Source organism: Chanodichthys erythropterus, chromosome 23 (assembly GCF_024489055.1).
Source record: "Chanodichthys erythropterus isolate Z2021 chromosome 23, ASM2448905v1, whole genome shotgun sequence".
NCBI lineage: Eukaryota > Metazoa > Chordata > Actinopteri > Cypriniformes > Xenocyprididae > Chanodichthys > Chanodichthys erythropterus.
Genome location: NC_090243.1, coordinates 8918721 through 8935000, shown reverse-complemented (window position 1 = coordinate 8935000; position 16280 = coordinate 8918721).

The following is a 16280-nucleotide window of genomic DNA, read 5'->3' as shown; positions in this document are numbered from 1 at the left end:
TTTAAATGATTAGTTAGCTTTCAAATTAAAATTTCCTGATAATTTACTCACCCCTATGTTATACAAGATGTTCATGTCTTTCTTTCTTCAGTCACAAAAGAAATTAAGGTTTTTGATGAAAACTTTCCAGGATTTTTCTCCATATAGTGGACATCAATGGAGCCCAAATGGTTGAAGGTCAAAATTACAGTTTACAGCGATCCCAGACAAGAAATAAGGGTCTTATCTAGATAAACCATCACTCATTTTTTTAAAAAAAAATAAAAATTTTATAAGTTTTAACCATAAATGCTCATCTTGAACTAGCTCTCTTCTTCTCTGAATTCCAGCAATGTAGACAATGCTAACTGCATTACTGCCCTCCACAGGTCAAAGTTTGAACTTAATTGTCATATTCAATATGTGTTACAGATCCCTTGTTCTCCTAGACTCCATTTCCCAAGATCCTCCTGTTCTCCACACCTGCACTCACTTCCCTCGTCATCTCCCCATCATCACGGATCACCTGCACCTGGACTCTATTGTTAGCACTCCCTTTATATGACACTCACTCCCTTCACTCCTTGTCCGTTCTGAATGTTGTTTACCGTGTATGTTGGCGTTCCTTACCTTTGTTACATTAAAAGCATTATATAATTGTGGAAATCCGCATCTGCCTCATCTCTCTACCAGTACACGTAACAGAAGAACGGACCAATTATGCTGGATTTCCACAGAATAATGGAGACTTCCACTGGCTCCCTGGCTCCTGCTCCTCCTACACCTCTCTCTCATCTGTCAGCCGGCGATCGCCTCATCGGGCTTCTTCAGGTTGGTCGTTCACTGGAGAGGTATGTGGAGGAGTTCGTTGAGCTGGCTTATCTGTCTGACTGGTCCGATGCTAATTTAATCGCCCTGTTTTTGGACGGTCTGGATGACAACACTCTCCGTCTCCATGAACCTGATTATCGTCTCTCCTTAAGCGAAACTATCAATTTTATTTTGTTTTTGAATAATTCCCAATTCTATGTGGATGAGTGTTGGTCTTCAGTCCGTCCAGAAACACGGTCAGCCGGGCCAGTTAGTCAGTCTCCGTATTCCTCCGCTTACCCCTCCAGTGAACGTCCTTCCTGCCCCACGCTGGGCCCACACTCTCCTGCTGGGTCCGGAAAGCGGAGGAGGAGGAAAAGACCTGCCGCTGAACCCTTTCCAGCCTTCACTGAGCCCGCTCCAGTATCTCCTGAGCCCGCTCCAGTATCTCCGGAGCCCGCTCCAGTATCTCCGGAGCCCGCTCCAGTATCTCCGGAGCCCGCTCCAGTATCTCCGGAGCCCGCTCCAGTATCTCCGGAGCCCGCTCCAGTATCGCCAGAGCCCGCTCCAGTATCTCCAGAGCCCGCTCCAGTATCTCCAGAGCCCGCTCCAGTATCTCCAGAGCCCGCTCCCGTCCCTACGGGGATTCTAATTGTGTTTGAGGGCATGGATTGGCCCTCTGCTCCAGTCTCCGCCGCCGAGCAAAGTTCTCCAGTCTCCGCCGCCGAGCAAAGTTCTCCAGTCTCCGCCGCCGAGCAAAGTTCTCCAGTCTCCGCCGCCGAGCAAAGTTCTCCAGTCTCCGCCGCCGAGCAAAGTTCTCCAGTCTCCGCCGCCGAGCAAAGTTCTCCAGTCTCCGCCGCCGAGCAAAGTTCTCCAGTCTCCGCCGCCGAGCAAAGTTCTCCAGTCTCCGCCGCCGAGCAAAGTTCTCCAGTCTCCGCCGCCGAGCAAAGTTCTCCAGTCTCCGCCGCCGAGCAAAGTTCTCCAGTCTCCGCCGCCGAGCAAAGTTCTCCAGTCTCCGCCGCCGAGCAAAGTTCTCCAGTCTCCGCCGCCGAGCAAAGTTCTCCAGTCTCCGCCGCCGAGCAAAGTTCTCCAGTCTCCGCCGCCGAGCAAAGTTCTCCAGTCTCCGCCGCCGAGCAAAGTTCTCCAGTCTCCGCCGCCGAGCAAAGTTCCTCCAGTCTCCGCCGCCGAGCAAAGTTCTCCAGTCTCCGCCGCCGAGCAAAGTTCTCCAGTCTCCGCCGCCGAGCAAAGTTCTCCAGTCTCCGCCGCCGAGCAAAGTTCTCCAGTCTCCGCCGCCGAGCAAAGTTCTCCAGTCTCCGCCGCCGAGCAAAGTTCTCCAGTCTCCGCCGCCGAGCAAAGTTCTCCAGTCTCCGCCGCCGAGCAAAGTTCTCCAGTCTCCGCCGCCGAGCAAAGTTCTCCAGTCTCCGCCGCCGAGCAAAGTTCTCCAGTCTCCGCCGCCGAGCAAAGTTCTCCAGTCTCCGCCGCCGAGCAAAGTTCTCCAGTCTCCGCCGCCGAGCAAAGTTCTCCAGTCTCCGCCGCCGAGCAAAGTTCTCCAGTCTCCGCCGCCGAGCAAAGTTCTCCAGTCTCCGCCGCCGAGCAAAGTTCTCCAGTCTCCGCCGCCGAGCAAAGTTCTCCAGTCTCCGCCGCCGAGCAAAGTTCTCCAGTCTCCGCCGCCGAGCAAAGTTCTCCAGTCTCCGCCGCCGAGCAAAGTTCTCCAGTCTCCGCCGCCGAGCAAAGTTCTCCAGTCTCCGCCGCCGAGCAAAGTTCTCCAGTCTCCGCCGCCGAGCAAAGTTCTCCAGTCTCCGCCGCCTACGAGCCCTCAGCTCCAGCCGCTCCAGCCTCCGCCGCCTACGAGCCCTCAGCTCCAGCCGCTCCAGCCGCCGCCGCCTACGAGCCCTCAGCTCCAGCCGCTCCAGCCGCCGCCGCCGCCGCCGAGCCAGCCGCTCCAGCCGCCGCCTACGAGCCCTCAGCTCCAGCCGCTCCAGCCGCCGCCGCCTACGAGCCCTCAGCTACAGCCGCTCCAGCCTCCGCCGCCTACGAGCCCTCAGATCCAGCCGCTCCAGCCTCCTCCGCCTACGAGCCCTCAGCTCCAGCCGCTCCAGTCGCCGCCGCCTACGAGCCCTCAGCTCCAGCCGCTCCAGCCTCCGCCGCCTACGAGCCCTCAGCTCCAGCCGCTCCAGCCGCCGCCGCCTACGAGCCCTCAGCTCCAGCCGCCGCCGCTCCAGCCGCCGCCGCCGAGCCAGCCGCTCCAGCCGCCGCCGCCGAGCCAGCCGCTCCAGCCGCCGCCGCCGAGCCAGCCGCTCCAGCCGCCGCCGCCGAGCCAGCCGCTCCAGCCGCCGCCGCCGAGCCAGCCGCTCCAGCCGCCGCCGCCGAGCCAGCCGCTCCAGCCGCCGCCGCCGAGCCAGCCGCTCCAGCCGCCGCCGCCGAGCCAGCCGCTCCAGCCGCCGCCGCCGAGCCAGCCGCTCCAGCCGCCGCCGCCGAGCCAGCCGCTCCAGCCGCCGCCGCCGAACCAACTGCTCCTATGAACTGTGTTTTTGAACTCTCCAGCCCAAAGACTGTTTCCCCTCCCTGCCTCCCTCTCCCGCCTCCGTCCATATGTCTCAGCACTGTACCTCCACCTCAAGCCCCTTCGCCCAGATCTCCACCTCGGACCTCTGGGCGATTACCTACACCCTGGCTCCAACCTCCCTCGTCTCCACCATGGCCCATCAGTCCACTAGTCTCACCAGTCTCCATCCTGCCCCCGTTCACACCTTGTTCCTTCGTCAGCCTGCTCCTCACTTCTGGACTGCACTCCTCCGTCTCTGCTCCGTCCCTCCGTCCCTCAGTTCCAGTTGGCCTCCTCACTCTCCCCGGTGTTCACTTTGTTGTATGTCGTCTGCCTTCTACTGCGGCTTTCTGGAGCCCCGGCTGCGCTTCGGTCGGCGGAGCCGTGGATTCCGCCATCTCCCGCCGGTCCTTCAGCGCCGCCTGGGCTCGACGGCTTCAAGGTTTCGGCTCCTGACCCTCCATGGCTGCCTTCGGCCCCTGACCCTCCATGGCTGCCTTCGGCCCCTGACCCTCCATGGCTGCCTTCGGCCCCTGACCCGCCATGGCGTTTGAGCCCGCCCTGGAGACCTCCACTCCAGTCTGCTCTTCCCCCTGCTCCGGCTTGAGGTCTCCAGGGCGCCCACCCCCCTCCCGGTTGTTACATCTACGGCGCGAGGACGCGCCTACCGGGAGGGGGAGGTACTGTTACAGATCCCTTGTTCTCCTAGACTCCATTTCCCAAGATCCTCCTGTTCTCCACACCTGCACTCACTTCCCTCGTCATCTCCCCATCATCACGGATCACCTGCACCTGGACTCTATTGTTAGCACTCCCTTTATATGACACTCACTCCCTTCACTCCTTGTCCGTTCTGAATGTTGTTTACCGTGTATGTTGGCGTTCCTTACCTTTGTTACATTAAAAGCATTATATAATTGTGGAAATCCGCATCTGCCTCATCTCTCTACCAGTACACGTAACAATATGCTAGTGCAAGTATATAACAATTAGTTCAAACTTTAACCTGTGGAGGGCAGTAATACACTTAGCAGTGTCTACACTGCTGGAATTCTAATAGAGAAGAAGAGAGCTAGTTCAAGATGAGCATTTATTGTTAAAATGTATAGAAGTTTTTTTTTTTTTTTATATAAAATGAGCGATTTCTCTAGGTAAGACCCTTATTCCTCGTCTGGGATTGTGTAGAACGTTTTGAAGCTGCACTGAAACTGTAATTTTGACCTTCAACTGTTTGGGCTTCATTGAAGTCCACTACATGGAGAAAAATCCTGGAATGTTTTCATCAAAAATCTTAATTTCTTTTCGACTGAAGAAAGAAAGACATGAACATCTTGGATGACATGGGGGAGAGTAAATTATCAGGAAATTTTAATTTGAAAGTGAACTAATCTTTTAAGGCATTTAAGCACTTGCACAAAAAGATTTTACATTTTATTTAGCAATCATGTAACCATAACGATCATAGATAGAAAAAAACATTTAGAGCCAATACAGGCAGTTTACCTTTGGCAACATATGGGTTTTAAAGCTTTTTAACAGTTATAGCGCCAACTATAGTCCAATCTTCATAGAAGTTGGCATACTTCTTTAGAGTCACATGCTGCATGTGCTTACCTATTTTGGTTAAGTTTTAAATTTTCGTTTAGGATTCATAGGCATTTGAGTATATTTTGCCATGCCCTTTTTCTAAATGACCCTGTTATAGCTACCTAAAGGGTAAAGTTCAACTTTTTTTGATAATTATTGATGTAGAGAGTCCATAGAATTGTACTACACTGGTTAGGTTACGAACCTAGGACTAGTTCGCAAAAGTAGGTTTTTTACATAATCGCGAAAATTTAATTAACGATTTGATTGACAGCTGTGGCAAAGTTGTTCAGAATGAGGAGGTCTATCAAGTGATATGAATATTGTGTGGATGTGTGAAACACCACATGATTACAGGGGCGTAAAACACGTTAGTGCCACCAAGTGGCCAATTTATTTCAAAATTCTTACAGACCACTATGATCATGAGTCAAACATGCCCACCAAATTTTGTTCCGATTGGCCTCCGTTAACCTTGTGCTCAAAATTAAATTTGCTGATGGCGGCCATGTTTTTTTAGATATGCCAGTGTCCTCATAGACAATCATGGCTGTATGCCAATGTATGCCAATTTTAAAGTCAATCCGACTAACAGTTGCATAGTTATAGCTGTTTTCATGGGGGTTTTTTACTGTTATAGCGCCACCAAGTGTCCAATAGCTGCATTTTTTTAGCGTTTCAGCGCTACGTGCTTGAACCCCTAATAAAGCCACAACAGAATTAAAGATTGTGTGCCTCTGAGCAACACACAGTAGTGGCCTTCCTGAATGAGTCATTGTTTTGAATGAATCATTTAAATGAATGATTCAACGACTCACTCATAAATTCACAGATTCTCCAAATAAGCAATTACTTACCAACCTTTAAAAATGTTCTATATGAATGTGTGTGGTGAATGAATGTAATCTAGACCCGTCATGATTACATTGTCATGTTGTCATTGTCATGTGACCTACAACATCAGTTGTGTCACTTCACTGCCATTCACAAATCATTTCCACTGGCCTCATGGGATAAAGTGTCAATTGGATGCACACATCAGAATCTCACTGGAAATAGTAGGTCATCCAAGTGCATTTCGCCTATTGTTTTATGAATCTTGTGAATTCGGACATGCTACTCTTTTCAAATACTGTTTTTTCAACTACTTTAAAGTAGGAAACTATGCATATTCATATGCAGTCTGTCACTTGTTTTGTTCACGAATGAATCAGTTTTTTTTTTTTTAGAAAGAATCTTTAGAATGAATGGTCCAGTGACTCACTTAACATATAATGACTCACTTAACTTAATAATTAGTTAAGAATAAGATATAAAAATTACTATCGATACAATACAATCGAATACAACCGGTCACAACTGATTTGAGAAGTACTCACTAGTAAATAGTAGTTTCATTATCAAAGGCTGAAAAGTAATATTGGCTATGCAGCTTGCCCATCGTCTCTATCTAATTATTATATTCACCAGGTCAGAAGAGCATCTGCTTATTTATCATTTTAATGAAAAGCTGAATCCCCCCCGCTTTTAAAAGCCCAGTGTTTTTGATGATGTGTGATGTGTTCATAGATGGGGGGTCAGTTCTTTGGGTAGAAACACGCTCATTCTTTCCCCTCTTGTTCCTTTTTTTTCTGCCTCTTGACATGTGTCACATTTTGGGATTCTGCTCTCCCAGGATAAATGCCAGATTACATGGTGTAGTATTTTTATCCTCTCTACATTAAATGAAACAGCTTACAACATCAAAGTGGAGGCACATCACACACATCAGCAAAAAAAGAAAAAAAAAATTGAAGGAGGCCCATAATATGCTTCCTTTGATCTTCCCCTGCTAATAATTATCCCGGCTACATGCAGGCATTCAAAGTCAGATTTGAATTAATAAGGCGACTGAATCCACAAAATGAAGAGACGTTCTTTAAGTGCTCATTTGAACCCATCAGCTCGGAGATAAACTTGATTATTGACTTTTACGCTTGGTGTATTTTCAGGGAACCAACATGAACAGCTATTGTTTACCTCTGGGAGGGTTAAGAGACGATTGTGTTTTTATCGACAAAGCAATATTGTGAAACTGGCCACATTTTATTAGCTGTACATTTAATATATTTATACATTTTACAGTGTCCTAACCTGGTGCAATGCAACAAGATTCCAGCAGCAAAATTTATTTTTATTATTTTTAAATTATTTTTTTTCTCCTCAATAAAAGCAAAAAGTGTGTGTGATTTGATCTCAATAAAAGTTAATCAGGATGCATTTGATTTTTGCATAATATATAGTTATTAGGATTTTGGACCAATGAGACTTCACTGTGGGTGGAGCTACCACCAGCGCTACAGAATTGTGTATTTATTACTAATAATAATGTTATTAACAGAACATAAGCATCTCTTAATAATCATTGTTATAGCTGTGAGCAGAGGGTTTGAATACGATCTATAGAGTTAAATTTGCTTTACTAAAATCTGTTTTATTGAACTCTTTTGCGTAATTCATGTGACTCAGAAATAAGAATGAATTATGTTGTAATTGCTATATTCAGCATATAATAATTAACCTGACACCAAAATCAGCTGTGGTAAGCGTTTGCTCAGGAAGGTTATGTCGGTCTTTTGCTATGGTGATATAATGTAAGCCAACTTCACAGGAGGAAACCACCAAAACCTTCAACCATGCTGGAAAATTCCTCAACCTGGACAATTATAATGATGTGATTGATTGGTCTCAGATGGAGGCCGTGGTCAAATGTCACTGTCTGGCCTTAGCGGGACCCCCCTCGTCTTAATCAGCACTTTACTGTTGGTCTCTGGCTAAAGGAGAGTCCCTGTTTACCCCCTGTCTTATAGGCACAGTCAAGCAGAACTGGAATAATGCTTTTCCCGCACTGCTGGAGGAATTGAGAATCAATACACTCGTGTTACTGGTCTAAGCTCAGGTCTGAAAGGGGTTGTGTGTTAAGGATAACCGTATTTGGAGCACAGTTCCACCAATCAGGGGTCAAACGTCTCTTTGTGGACAATATATTTGAGCCACAAAAATGTGCAGATTCATTGTAAAACCCTCAAATGAAGCTCATGAGACGCTGTTGGAGAAGAAAATAGACCTGAAGGAGGGACAATGAGCAGGAGGAAAGCCCCTTGCTGTCCACACAGAACTTGAGTCATGATTTTTGCTCGCACTGTGTACATTTCCCTGCACGTCGATTTCATTCTCTTGGCATGTGGACGGTGCTGTTGCAGAGGCGGCGGAATGAAGTGATTCAAACCAGAAGCCTGATTGCATGGAAATGTCAAACGGGAAGGAATCTTTTTGCCAACTTACTGTAAGCTGGTAAGGAGGATGTGTATGTGGCCTCTATAGGAAATGTCAGATGACATATTTATTACCTCAATATTTAGGCAATGTGATTTACAAGTCTGAGCTAAAAGCATTAAAATCAAATAACTTTCAAATTGAGGGTCTGTTTAATAAGAGCTTAATTTGGGAAGACTTAAATTACCAGTGTTAGTTGGGGTTTAGTTTAAGGCAGGCAGATATTTTAACACTTTAAAGTAGTAAATTAAGTGTCATTATGTCTATTTTTTCAGTAAACATCTGTTTCAATCAACTACCTCAGCCTCAGAAACATAACAACCACTAGCCAAAATCACCAGTTCTGCGCTGACTGGCTGGCACAAACATTTCAGGTAAAAGAGAATTGTTTTATCAAGGTAACAAGTTGCTACAATGAGAATTTTTTTAGGGAAAATCTAGTCACCTGATTTACCAAAGTTTGTGAGATTCATGCTAATGGATTTTACAAGGGTAGATGGAATAATGTCATTTTACCACAAAAATCTCAGTAAAACTACCAGAAGTGGGAGGGGTAACTCAATTTACGCACCGCCGTCAACCTGTTGTATTATGTATCATCCAACCAACCAACCAACCAACCAACAGTTAGGTACGGTTGAACGATTTAATAAATTAATTAAATTCTGATTGGATTCTGTTGGGTTAATAGGCACTTACCTTAAGCTAAAAGAAGTTTTGTGCCTCTAACAAGTGCTTTAAACCTTATTTTTGATGTGAATGACAATAGATGTTTGCCACAGACTTGTCCCACCGTCTAGAACACAACTGAATGCTTCTTCAAGCGCCTCCATACTTGAAAAAATGAGGAAAACTATTTTTAAATAGGAAATGACTGAATATTTACATACATATTTACAGCTGGTCTATTCGCACAGGATAATAAGCATTACCTGTAGTTATTTTTCTAGACCTTTTTAATGAAGGTAAAATTCTCACTAATCATTATTGCCCATAATGATTAGTGAGATGGCACATTCGGATAGGACCTACCTCTCCATGTAAAACTAATCTCGTCTGAATAGGGCTTAAGAAAGATATTCAAAAATTCAAAATGTACAGTATATGTGCTTTTTTATGTTATATTCAATTTAGCATCCCTTAAACGTGTTATTTATATACTATAATAGTATTTTTAATGGTTTGAATTAGCTTTTAATTTAAAAAAAATCATTTAATTTGAGTGATTTTATTTTGTTTTTGTTTGTTTTTTTGTTATTTTTATTAGTTTTTAATTTTTAAAAAATAATATTTCATTTTTATTTATGTATTTGAATATGCCAAGGCAACATTTTTAATTTTAGTTCAGTAATTTCAATTACTAAAAATTACATGTTAGAATAGGTAGTTATTGGTAAAATTAAGTGAGTATGCAAAACTTATTGCACATTTTTGGATGGCTTAGGCCTGTTTTTACAATGCAAGTGTACACATAAGAAACACAGATTACTACTTATTCGGCATTCATATTGCGCACATATAACGGAGGCCAGCTAGTAGTCGCTCTGCAAGTAAACCTCACTCCTCTGATCTCAAGAGATGCTCTGCGACTGATGCTAGAGATTGCAGCCTTTAGTCTCCTTGTTAAAGCGTCAGACTCCCACGCCGGAGACCCAGGTTCAAGGCCCATGCAGAGCGGGGCGAGTAGGACCTGGGTAGAAGGGTTGTTTCAATGTCATATAAGTTGTTTCAATGCTGAGCTTGGCATGCATAGCTTGTCAAACACAGCAGAAAATGTAGAAACTATGCTATATTATTGCAAAATAGGCTTTTATGAAGCAACATTAAATAATGTCTTCTTTATAAATTAATTACCATTGGGATTAAATGTTATTCACTTTCTCATGCACATTAAATTCCATTACTTCAATGACTCATAGATGTTCGTTAAGGACAAACTTCTTTCTATCACTCTGTTTTCTGTATAGAGCAACAGAAACACAACACTTGAGCCTACTTTTGCAGTGAAGCTCTTATGTGTACAATGCAAAAGGCCCTTAGTTGTTCTATCAATGTGACATTGGGACTGACTCATGGCATGCAATTAAAAAGGAAGGCCGTATTACAATTTAAAAGAAAGCAAAGAATTGTATTGCGAAACATTGTATCATTGCATTTGTTTTGTTTTTTCAGAACTAGATCAATTCAGTGAACACAAAACCGAAGCTCGGCTGCTTTCGATGGTTTGAACCACCCAGCAATGCTACATCAACAGGAACGTAAACACAGAGCGCTCCATGTGGTTTTGGCTCGGTCGTGGCCTGATCATTATACGCTTTGATCATCTAAACCTGGAGAATGCAGACAAACCGCTCCCTCCTCCAGTTTTCTCTCTTTAGCTCCAACAGCCAGTTACTGGTACTTAAATAGGAAGCATATTAGCATAAATTAGACTGCATGAATTTTTTAAAACCACAGCATGTCGTACTGAGGTTGACAAATAGTCAAGTCGGTGATTTAGAAACTGTACAGGGAGAACGACGGCCGTGCTGCTGCTTGCCGGCGTAAGCAAAGACAGCGGGGCGTCACGAGCAGATGGGAATTTCAGCAAACAACAGTCGTGTGATGATGAAACAGAAGGAAGGACATGTTTTGGTGTCTCGTTTTATTTTTTTTTTGAGAGTCATTTTCTTTTATTATCCATGCTATCTCCTTGACATCCAAGTGTGGGCGACTCGTACAAAGCTTACGAGGTGTCGGCACAAATACATAAACATGAAAATGAAAATATGTATGCATGGAAACAATCACCGCACCCCCCACAAGTGTCCTCGCCGCGGTCCGCTTCTGTAGCTCGAGGACTTATTACCATTGTGCCTTCGGATTCAGTGTTATTTCAGATTCTGTGACTGGCAGACCGGGTATCCAAGCCTGTTTAGCCACAACACACAGTAAATGTATAAGGGATTCTAGGATGGCCAGTCACCCACTGTGAGCCAGCTGTGATTTTTAGATTGCAATTCTCCAGCTGTGTCGCCCCCATCAAATTCGGCTCTTTGTTGTTGAAGAAAAGTGCACATCCATGAAAATAGAGTCGAGCAGACCGCTCAGAGAGAGGACAAAGACAAACCGGTTCAAAGTTGGGCCAGAGACCGAGAAAGACATTCAACCTTTCACACCTACCCTTTTTTGTTTGTGTTTGTGTGTGTGTGAGAGAGGGATTACCACACTCGAAACAAAATGGCCGTTCTCAGTGCTTCACAAGCCTGAGAGCACACCACCTAACTGGATTGTTGAAGCGTTCGCAGTGAATGCTCAAGAGTTAACCTTTGGGGCCAGTGATCGATACGCGGATATTTTGCGCGTTCAGTGGCAGGCCTGCGAAGAGACGGCCGGCTCTCGGGCTGGAGGGAGTTCTCGCCGGCCTGAAGGCTGAACGAAGTGGAGAGGTGGGGGCAAGTGGAGATGCTAGAGAGACTGATTTCATTCAACGTGCCTTTTAGGTAAAATCAATAATGATCTATTCATTGAGTGTCTTCCATGCGGTGTGGGCTGCCTTCTCCAATAATACCTGACAAAGAGCAGGAGGCCTCTAAACACCGACCAAGTCAAGCTGTAATGAAACCCGCTCTCACAGGTCCTTAACTGAGGCTGATATTAGCTTTGTGTAGACGGCTGTGCTTCAGTGCTCAGGTCTGACCTGGGCCCTTGGGGAGCCCCGGGAGTCACACAGACTCAATTCGGTGCTTACTCACACTGACTCAGCTCCGAGGGAGCAACTGGTTAAGCATGACACACTTAAACTTAACTTGACCTTATTTTCTACTTGGGAGCTTTGACTGTTAAAGACTCACTTTATTTTGGAGTTGTGCATCAGTTAGAAGCTTTTTGTTGTTGGTGATCTGCTTTCATGCCCTTTGACCTCTGAGTGGCTTGTTATGGTGGAACCTGTGTTCTGAGACAGCTCCAAGTCCTATGTAGATTGGTATATAATGGAAAAAAAAGTTTGAGAGGAGCATGTTCAGCTACTCCTGTCAATCACAATGCAAGAGTATATAAACAGCCACTTTTATCACTGTTACATATGTTCACTTTTATTATGTCTTAAATAGCTTAATAATAATATATATTATGTTAAGTTTTATATATATATATATATATATATATATATATATATATATATATATATATATATATATATATATATATGTGTGTGTGTGTGTGTGTGTGTGTGTGCAATGTCTATAGAAAATCATCATACCCCTTTAAAAAACCTTTTACAGCTTTATTTACAAATTATGTCTCATAAAAACAAAAAGGCAAACCGTTCTGAAAATTCATTTTAAAAAACTACAATAACATGGTTGGAAGAGTCATCAGATTGAATACTTCATAGACCCAACTTTTGCTTTAATTACAGCTTTTTATTAATCTTTTTGGATATGTCTGTACTAGCTTTGCACACCTAAATTGGGGAATATTTGCCCATTCTTCCTTGCAGAATTTCTCAAGTTCAGTCAAATTCCATGGTGAGCGGCAATGGACTTCTCTCTTCAAGTCCATCCACAGATTTTCTATCAGATTTGAGTCAGAGCTCTGACTTGGCCACTCAAGGACATTCATTTTCCTTTCCTTAAGCCATTGTGTTGCTCTTTTGGCAGTATGTATGGGATCATTGTCGTGTTGTAAGGTGAATGACCTGCCCATCTTCAGCCCTCTAGCAGAGGGATGCAGGTTTTCCTCAATAATTTGGATGTACTTGTAAGTATCCATTTTCCCTTTAATCCTGACCATTTGCGCCCAGTCTCCACTGAAGAGAAACACCCCCACAACATAATGCTGCCACCATCATGCTTCACGGTAGGTATAGTGTGTTTAGGGCGGTGTGCTGTGTTTGCTTTTTGCCAAACATAGTGCTATATATATATATATATATATATATATATATATATATATATATATATATATATATATATATATATATATATATATATATATATATATATATATATATATACAGTGCCCTCCACAAATATTTGCACCCTTACTAAATATGAGCAAAGGTGGCTGTGAAAAAAAAAAAAACTGCATTGTTTATTTTTTTTAACTTTCATTCAAAAAATTCACAAAATTCTAACCTTTCATTGAAGGAAAATAATTGAAATTGAGGGAAAAAGCTCATTATGAAATAAATGTTTTTCTCCAATACATGTTGGCCACAATTATTGTCACCCCTAGAAATTCTTCTGAGTAAAATATCTCTGAAGTATATTCCCATTCACATTTACATTTTTTAGCAAATTAGGGTGACTATGAGCATGAAATTGTGCAGCCATGACTTCCTGTTCCACAGGAATACAAATATGTGTAAACAAATCCCCTTAATCATTCATCACAATGAGAAAAAACAAATAATATAGTTCTGATGTGCAGCAAAAGATTGTTGCGCTTCACAAAATAGAAAATGGGTATAAGAAAAAAGCTAATGCATTGAAAATTCCCATTTCCACCATCAGGGAAATAATTAAGAAGTTTCAATCAACTAAAGATGTTACAAATCTGCCCGGAAGAGGACGTGTTTCTAAATCGTCCTAATGTGCGGTGAGGAGGAAAGTTTGAGTTGCCAAAGACTCATCAAGGATCACAGCTGGAGATTTGCAGAAATTAGTTGTCTTGAGTCTCAGAAAGCCTAAAAAAAATGATCAAACAGCACCTACATCCCCACAAGATGTTCGAGAGGGTTTCAAGAAAAATCCTTCTTTGCACATCCCAAAACAAACTCCAGCATATTCAGTTGTCAGACAAGACTGGAACTTCAAATGGGACCGGCTTCTGTGGTAAGATGAAACTTAAAAAAATAGCTTTTTGGCAGCAAACCCACCAGATGGGTTTGGTGCACACATGGATAAAAAGTACCCCATGCCCACAGTTAAATAAACTGCTGGATCTTTAATGTTGTGGGCCTATTTTTCTGCTGGAGGTCCTGGACATCTTTTTCAGATATATGGCATCATGGATTCTATCAAATACCAACAGATAAAAAATCTAAACCTGACCACTTCTGCTAGAAATCCAATAATGGGCCGTGGTTGGATCGTCCATCAGGACAATGATCCAAAACAAACATCAAAACCAACACAAAAATGTGTCACTGAGCACGAAATGAAGCTTCTGCCATGGCCATCCCAGTTCCCTGAACCTGAAACCTAAAGAAAATGAGTGGAGTGAACTGAAGAGAAGCACCAACATGGAGCTGGAATCTGAAGGATCTGGAGAGATTCTGCATGGAGGAATGGTCTCATCTCTTGTCAGGTGTTCTCCAAACTCATCACGCATTATAGGTGAAGACTGTTATCTGGAGCTGTTATCTTGGGAAAAGGACATTGCAGTAATTGGGTGCCAATAATCGTGGCCAACATGAACTAGAGAGAAAAAAAAATAAATATATATATATTTATTATTTATTTATTTTTTGGTTTGTTTTTTTGTTTTTTGTTTTTTGTTTACATATATATGTAAAACATTAACATTTAATGTTCTTTTTTTTACTTTTTTTTTTTTTACTACATTCTTGTTCACAGAAGTCCCAGTGTGCCTTCTCTTGTTTAACATCTATGTAGCCTTTTAAATTTATCCATCAAAGCAATGTTGTCCATAAAACCTTCATAATGGCTTTTCTGTCCAGCCCTGCCTTGTTCTCAATTAAACATCATATTCTGGCACAATTAATGAGCTTTAGAGGTTCTCTTTTTCATTAGAGGATTTTCTTGTCTCTGGAATTGGCCATCCATGCCACCCCTTATAAGCATAATGTTTTCATTATGCCTGCCAGCCAACCCATTTTGTGGCCGTATTATTTTAATTGTTTCACTTAGATGGTGTATAACATTAATAATTAAGTCTAAATGTAGAGTGATAAGAGCTTTATGATCCTTCAGGCCCACTGGCTCAGTTATATTTTTTTAGCTCTCTTTTGAACTAATTAATGCAATGATTGAGGTTACACACACAAACACACTCACTCACTCAGTCACTCACACACAAAATGAATGTTGATGTGGTGTTTGGCCTCTGACAGAGTGCTGCATTAGAGGGACTGACAGGGTCTCTTTAGACTCCCAAGTGGAAGTACAAATTAAAAATAATTATATAGTCTAATCATAAGTGGAGAGGGATCTTAATCTTTCACCTTCTGAGTCATTATGGCAAATCATCAAAAATGTGACACTGACAAATAAATAAATATGTAACTTGCTTAGAATGATGTTCCACAGCTATATAAAATGGTTTGTGAAATGCCACATTTTGATAGCTTTTCTTTCACCATTTGAAGTCCAGTTGTTTCACAGAGATGTATTTCACATTACACTATTTTGTTATATAGTTAGTTACAATACTTGATTTGAATTGGTCGAGACAGGTTCTGTACGTTAGTGATGTGGATTTTTTTAATTTTGCAGGTTTCATTTAAGCTCCAGTAGGTGGTGAAGTGACTGTCTTTATGAATGAGTCACTGAATCACAAACTCAACCAATTTGTTCACTGATTTAGCAAAAGCATTTAATTTCAATGTATATATTTGTGTCATTTTAGATATATCATGGCTGTCTTTATCATTTCATTCTTTAACACTCTGAGGTCTGAAAACGCGCCAGCGCGTTTTGCAGGGTTTTTTTCACATTGCAGCAAAACAGACTTAAAATACTCCGTCATTTTTTGTCATAGAGACATAAGTAATATATCAACTGAAACTATAGAATATCTTCTTTTATTTGTATACACTCAGAGTAAAAACAAAATGTTGAGCTTTTTGTAAAATAAAGAAAACTAACATGATGCGTAATTTCTCCTCTCCCTCTGAACAAAGTCCAATCTGATAGCTCTCAGAAAATTAACTGTAACTTAGTGAATACTAATCACAGAAAAATTACACTTATGTATAAAAAAAACGTTAAGATGTCAGGTTTTAAATCATGTAAGTCCAATCGAAAACAAACATTCTGTGTTTATGTAATCTGTATGAAAAGAGAGCCAAGTCAGAAGTCCATGATTCAGCTCATTATCC